The following is an 8463-nucleotide window of genomic DNA, read 5'->3' as shown; positions in this document are numbered from 1 at the left end:
CGACAACATAGATGTTTCATACTTTGTACTTTAAGAGATTCGCTAGGGTTGAGGCCCTAATTAACTTGGATATGCAATATTTTTGGCTGCATTTGACACAGAACGAGAAATAACATTATTGCATATACGTTCACAAATGTTTATGTACTTTTCTTGTTTATCATCGTATAATAATAGTTTTTCGAAAAACGCTGCTTCCGTTTCCATAGAGAGGTTCTTTAATCGTTTGAAATAAGATTTGTTGGGCTTTGAGTAATAAAGACAAATATAAAAATGGACTGCTCACACTCATATTGCGGTCTCAAAGATGCGCTGAAGGTTTTGTGTTATTTGTGGCCTGCTGCATTCATAAGGGATCACAAGTGTCAATGGGCGTTGCACTGGGATCTATACTCGGGCCTTTCTTTTTTCTGTATTACATGAGTGACCTCCCGTTTCTTGTTAATAAGATGTTGTTTGCTAATTGGTGATTGGCTTATTCCCTTTAATTGAAGTTGTTAGTGTATCATTGTGTTACAATTTTATTTTTGTGAAATTTTTGTGTGGCAGCCCTAACGCGATATCTCTATCACGTAACGTCGCTAGCGCTCGCGACTTGCATATTCCGCGGAACCTTATCGTTTTGTATTAATTAATTATCATTAAAACCGCTCTCTTATTACCATTCTAAGATTAGGTTGCACATTGTCTTAGTTATAATTATTTTAACCCTAATTTTCCAGTAACTTTAAATAGCTCAAATTTGTATCTTTGTGTCTTTTTGTGTCTAAAAAAGTACTGTCAAACTTCTTTTTGTAAGTATGTTTCTATATATTATTTGTTTTGCATTACTAAAGAAATGATAAGCTAAAAGTTTTTATAATATTTTTGAGGGTGGTATCGAGAGCGATCTCGTTTATAGTTAGCAGTCCCCCTCCCCCCTCCGTGACCCCGGGGATGTTATAAGTAGCCAATGATTATTTTGCTATGGGACCCTATTCTCATTACTAGACGAATTTTTACAACGTTTGACAGTGGTGATTTTTTATTATAATTTTTTGCACAAATCTAATACTAAACAATTAATAATGGTGTTATCCTGAGCTATACATAAAATAATAATAATAATAATAGCCTTTATTCAGATACACATAAAATAATAATTGAAAATTAATCAATGAAATAAGCGCTAATAATTAGCTTTAGTTCCAGCGCTTAATAATTAGCTTTAGTTCCAGCGGCAGTGTACCTTTATTGCTGGCAACATTTTCTCGCTATATAGCGTTATACTTATTCGTTGAGAAAAGTAAGCACGAGGTCATGGGAAATGTCTCCCACGCACCACTCGAGGTAACTATTTTAATTAATTTATTTAAAACGCAAAAAATTTTATTTTGTTTGATAAATTTATATTAATATTATCTTTCTGTTTCATATAATATCTTTCTTTCTTTCCTTATTAGTTAGACCAAAAAAAGCATGAACCTTCAAGAGTAACGATTATTAAGCGATAAAATTCCGCACGCTATGAGAATAGCGCGCCGCCCCGCCCTAAATTCGCCCCTCTTAAGATGCCCATAAACATGTTTTTCTCGCAATAAAAATGATAAATCACCATTTTTTATTTGGTCAATCATGAGATACGATGTTTTTTCATTGACGGATAGAATCTAAAGTCTATATCGCTATTGGGAGTCATAAGTATGATTATATTTTGATTGATCACCGGACTTTAGATCGTATCAGTTTTATTGGGAGCTAATAATGTAATATACCCTTTTATTCAGAAAAATCTAGTATCCAGTAATATTTTGTCTCTTTCCGTCAAATTAAAAACGCTGTGACTTTTTTATTTTTATTGGACCACAAAATTAGGACAAACACATGTCAACATCAACTTAATACGAAAATATAAAAAGCGGTGTCGTCCCTAAAACATGTGGACACGACCAGCGAAACCAGGTAATTTATAGTTTCTATGAAAATTTTGCGTATTTAGAAACTACATACCTATGCAATTTTTCTGAAGTTTTATCCACCGTAACGCAAAAATTAACGTCAAAATTAACGTAAAAATTAACGTGAAAATCGACGGCGTGTGACAGAGAAGACTGACATTACGTAAAGAAATAAAAACTTAATCGATTTATACTTATATATTGCCTACATGACGCTTAACATACAATATAATCGTAGCCCAAGTTATTATTATTATTTATTTCAGAAATACACACATTATCTTTATATAGTTGATAATTACTATTATAAATAAAATAAATATAAAACGTTTTGTCTATAACCACAACTTTTAAAAAATATCCATTAAGTTCAATCTCAATTTAAATTAATGAAAAAGTCTCAATAGTATAATTTATAAATTAAATCAAAAAATGATATTTACAATGGCTGCAACATATTTATGTTACTACAACAAGCTTAATTAACTGTTGGATTGGAAAAACTAGGCTATTAAGCCTAGTTTTTTTATCTAAACAGCGCCATTTAACTAGCATCCTGAAACATATTCCACTAGTTGATCAAATCAGGCAAATGACTTGGATCGATGATTTTTCAATACTTGCCTAGCCCGATGACTGTATACTGACTATACGATGCAATATAAATATAAAAGTAATAAAAATACTCTAGAAATAAGGTGAACAGTGTTACGAATGATATAATATATAATATTCATACCAACGCCATAACTCACGGATTGTTTGCCTAGCATATTTAATAGCGCGGAACTTGTGCTTTGTAAGCGATATTCTGTGGCCTTATTTTCCGAATTTCCCTTTTATATGATTAAGATCTTTTTCTTTATTATTGAAACTCAAAAATAAGTATAATAACGACTATAAGTGAAGTTCGGTATGATTTAGTAAAATAAACTGCAATAAAGTGATATTTTTATATAAAACAAGTAACATTGAATGTGAACTAAAGTATTCCTGTCTCTTTTCATCACGAATCAGAGATAGAGGAAACAGGTTAACTTTAGAAATAGATTTCATTTATATAACTAGAGAAAAGATAAGCAAAACAAATACAAATTTAGTAAGAAACTGCCTTCTTTCCGCATCATAATTTTTAACTAGAAAACTTGAAGGGATAAAAAATATAAGTCTTAATTTCAAAGAAAACTTGTTAATAAAACGATACAATAAGTCACATATAAACGATCCACCATAAACAAATATTAACAATGAAAACACAAGTACGATCAGCAAATACAACATTGATTGAATACTTAATCTAATTATTTTTCGAGTGCGATAAAATAAATAAGTGGCATCAGATTTCTGTATCTGTAGCATTTGTCTAACTTATAGGTAAGTACTTCTGTGACTGACGAATTGTAATTGTTATTGTTTATGAACGGACATGAAAACCCGCAACACCAGCAAGGTTTCAAGTGCGTTGCCGGCCTTAATTCAATACCCCTAAATTCTACCTAGCTAGATCCATTTTGCGTCGCGCATAAAGCGTCTTGAAAAGCGCTTTGTCGTGGAACATCTGACGTCAAGATGGAACGGGTGGAATTTCGGATTCAGTCTTAACGTACAAGATGAAATAACCCGTATTACTAATTTGAAGAGTTCTTCGGAACAGCTCCATAATATATGCGAAAATAACACAAATACTATGAAACAAGGGTAACGATGGTGTGTAAGTTTTGCTGATGGTACAACACTGTTTATTTTGCGAAATAATTTAAAGTTTTCCTCAGTCAGATTGCGGGTACAATGAAAAAGTGTCAGGCGACGCCAAGTTTTGATGATTATTACTTTATTAACCAATATTGAGCGAGATTATAGCCAGTTTCACTCACACTTTATAACCTCTGATTAAATATGTATTGATTAATTTTCCATTCCATTAAAACTACCTAAAAAGTAAGCAATACTTCCAAATATAATTCACATAAGTACGTACAGAGTGTTGTATATTTGTTAATTTATTTTGTAACCCTAAAGTTAATAAAATATATAAAAAAACAATAACTAAAGATATAGCCAAATATTAACATAGAAAGATATTGACATAATGTTTACAAAAAATGTTGAAACATTTATAAAAGGAAAAATCTATTAAAAAATGTGTGTGTACTCGTGTACATACGTAAGAAGTGTTCTTTACGACCATGTTTTTCAAAACTGATCTACTATTTGCAACTTTACAGAAATTGGTTAAATAAAGTTACATTAAACAAAGTATAACTTTTATTATCATAGACATGAATAGAAATAATACAATCATTAATTGTAATTGGATTATTAGTATCATTGTAAGAACTTTAAATTTCTTCGAATCAACCGTGGTAAGGGACAAGAAAAAGATGCCGCGTAACGTAACAATGTGACACGTAACCGAAAAATGAGACGGTAATTTTTTTCCAACGCCGATAAATAAGCTCCACTTCAATTATTCAATTATGTAATATATAATTTAGTTGTGTTGTCTGATAGCGTAAACAGTAAAAGCAAGGGTTTGTACTTGAGAAGTCGTTTGACGGCTGAGGGCTTCAAAACTGAGTTGTTTTATAGTTCGAGAGAGAAGTGACAATGGGAGAAAGCAGAAAAAGTGCTTGTAATGAAATACAATCAAAAACATGGTCGTAGCGGAACTGGTGCATTATGTTCAAGGTTTATTAACGGCGATTACTAGACCTTCAAAGAAACTTAATATATTGCCAGGTACTGCCAGATCGGCAAAACTTTTAATGGTGCATTTTAGGGGATATTTATGTAAACTGATAAATAAAAACAGTGTTCAATAATACAAAAGTTTACTTGAATAATTGACACAAAACATAATAAATTGCCGCATCAGCAGCGTACCTACACAATCAACGGTGATTAAAATCGAAGTTGAACACGGTTTAAATGTACAGAGCACTTGGCCCCAGCAACTCCCGCGGGAGCCACAGTTAGCCGCCGCGACGCCGCTTGATTGGGATGCTCGTAAACCAATCCTCACCGACTGTTATCAATAGTGATGTGCATTTTAACACACTATGATAATAATAATACATTTTATTCGAGTCTTCGCGTGTATGTGTCGTATTCATTACATACTGCAGGTGTTGATCTTCGTGAGAGACTGGTGCCTATAATAGCATAAAAGAAAGTCCTGTGGTTACACGCCTCACAGGCAGAAAATATACAAAAACTTGCTTACATACTATGTCTTAACTAAAATAATTAACAATATAATAAAAAACTAGCGTAAAATTTATCAACTGCAACTGTATTTCATTTTATCGATAACCTTGAACTTCACTAAATTAATTGCTTTATTTTTACAAGACGACGATTTTAATTAAACTAGAAATGAACAGTTGTCCTGTCTTTATGTGATAAGTTAAACATTTCTGTATTTCTGTTAGGTGATCGTAACTTGAACCATGCAAAGTGAAATATACATTATGCAAGGATGGTTCACCTCAAAAGAACAAAAAACGTATTGAAAACATATCTATATATTGTAAGTCATGTTTAATCGTTTTTATAAATCAGAAAATCAACATATATATTTATATATCTGTTCAGATGGCTGGCAGAGCATTTAAAAATTAGAAGAAAAATTTACTGGACTAAAATTAAACCCAAAAAAGTAATAGAAAATATAGATTTGCTTGTACTAAAACAACACCTCCATTTACATAAAACTGTCGGTTAAGATTTTGGTTTATCTCATTTAACTAGGACATACACTATGTTTCAGCGTGTTTTTATAATAATAATCCCAGAGTAAAATTGTGCGAGTTGAAAATTGTCGTTAAATATTAAAAGCTCCAAACAAAAGTGTTGTACCATAAAATGTGTTTTGTTTGACAACTAGCTGGCGTTCAATGTTGCCAGTATTTAATGTTTATGTGTGTTTTCCAACATTTTCTTATTCAAAAAGTTTCTCGTTTAGATTGTAAAAATCTTTTCACATCTGAATATTTTTATAATATTATAAAATAATTGCGTCTCTATTGGTGGCATTGTAATAAATATATTATTAATATAACCTACGTACTGTTGTAGTGTTATTTTATGTGATTTTGTCCTTATTCATTACCTCAATACCAGTAGACTAAATAATTTTTTATTTAAAAAATGTCCTTAACCTGCCTGATTTTCGTAATTATGTATTTGTTTTTTCGTACGTTGTTATATATATTATGCGAGAATTTGTGTTAATTTGAGATAATTTATTTAGGTTTAGATAATTTTATAAATTACACTCAAACAGCGTAGGTTTTTTTATGGTATATGGGGCAACGTAGTCTCGACTGATACTATGGCATACCGCCTATGAACACTCTCAATTCAAGAGGAATCGCGAGTGCAATATCGGCCTTTAAGAATTGGTGCGGTCTTTTTTTTAAAGACCTTAAGTCTTTACTTCAGTGGGCAGCTGTTTCCACATAGTAGTGCGCACCAAAAACTACCTTAAAAACGCTCAATCGCCTATTTAAATTTGTAACTGATCAGCCTTCTCTGACAGCTACTTATAATGGTGAAAATAGTCCGTTTGATTTTAATATTTGGACAATCATGATAAAAAAAAGTTAATGAATGACACTTAGGACACAAGTTTAGATGTAATCGTACAAAAATTTTCGTATATTTTTTAAGAATCGTTTTCACACTTCAGAGAAGATTGGGGTTGAGTGTACTTGCGATTAATAAACTACCGACGTTAACAAAGGTTAATGATTTATAATAAAATTTCTTTGATCAAACAATAATAGCAAGCTATAACACTACATATCGAGATAAAGCTGGATTAGAGGGTAAATTTTACGAAACTCAGGCATCACCAAAATCTTAATTTGGTAGCATAAAAATACAGTAAATGTGTGCAGTTCAAACTCAATTCATCCATGAACGTCTCAAATTATAAACAAAAAATTCGAGACACAATTTTTAAATATCATGGTATGTCTGACACATACTGCGCCATCTAGTATAAGAATCGTAAAATTAGTCAGTTGTCACTTGTTGACCTTTACCGCTGTGGCGTACAAACAGGTTCTAAAAGTTGTTATATTGTCTACGTAGATGGCGTTGTACTTCAGAATAATTTACTCCTGTTTTACCTACCGGTTCAATCCATCTATGTTTAGCGCCATCTACTTCTATATTACGGAAAATTCTTTCTTGTAATGTTTAAAGATTTCGACGCAGCAAAAAATTGCAAGAAGTTTTATTGTATAACCGCTAGTTAGCGTGATTATAAATATTGAAAATATGATATTGAGTTACTTAATGGCATTAGTTTAATCGGTAACATAATTTCTTTTAAAAAATGTAACATTATGTCTTCTAAATTTGAAATTAGTTTAATTTAGGGAAATTTCAAACTAAATCAAGAAGAACAACTGTGAGTTCTCGATTTCCTCCATTCTTGCCTCTTTATATAACTGTTAATTATACATCTAATATTATAACCTTTACCTAATAATCGTCAAAACAAAGGGGATCCTCGGGGTCACTTACAAATTACATCTGGCTTCGAGCTGTGAAGTCCTGTTACGCATTTACCAATAAACACATCTGTGTTGTTTATGTAATAAAATATGCTCTTATACGGTATTCAGCATTAAGTGGTTTTAATATCAAATTTTAAGCCTTGGAATTGGCAAGTATGATGCCGAATATTTATATTAGCTATATTTTTGTTAAAAATGTAATGTGTATTTTTTATATTTATGTAAGAGAATTTGGGGAAAAAAATATTTTCGTATATTTTAAATTAATATACTGAATTTATAAAAGTACGTTAAATTTTAAAGGTACAAGGTATTCTACATAGTCCGTTAAAGGAATTTGAACGTCGTCAGGCCTCATCATGGTTTCTTGCCTATTAACTGGTTGAAAAATTCTGATTTTCTTTTTCTTCTGTGGCTATTTGCTATTAGCCGTAGAGCTGTGAGCGTTTATGTGGTGCTGTCATGTGGAGAGGCTTTACATTGGAAGCATCTCGTCATCTGCTACATACTGACGGTCTTCTAGCTCTAGAATATGGTAGTGTTTTAGTCGTTTCACAAACAGTTAGTTTGGGTGACAGATTGATCGCTCTCTGTATTTCGCTGCCAGTCTCCCTCCTCTTTAATACTTCTCATTTCAAGGTGTGTTCCTGTATATTGTGTATATTGTGTCTTGGGATATTGTTGTTGTTGCTGAAACTGATCTTGAGTATGTAAGTAGATATGTTACTTTATTTGCTATTTTTAAACGCAAATAGATATTTTGTGTACGAAAACAATGATTAATCCCGTGGGTTTCTAAATAACTCCCAATTAAACCAGACATTAATTAAGTCAATATTTCACACAGTGTGGCCATGCCCCAACAGTGTAGAATCGATAAAGCTCGCGCAACACTTCCGTATTAGCCTATATCGTCTTTTGATCGCTAAAATTAGCTCACGTGTCCTACATTTTAGAACTAGACGCAGCTTAGGTGTTACAAGAATTAGTAGAATTTA

The sequence above is a fragment of the Pieris rapae genome, chromosome 19 (assembly GCF_905147795.1).
Source record: "Pieris rapae chromosome 19, ilPieRapa1.1, whole genome shotgun sequence".
In the NCBI taxonomy this organism is placed as follows: Eukaryota; Metazoa; Arthropoda; class Insecta; order Lepidoptera; family Pieridae; genus Pieris; species Pieris rapae.
Note: the sequence above shows the minus strand (reverse complement) of the source record.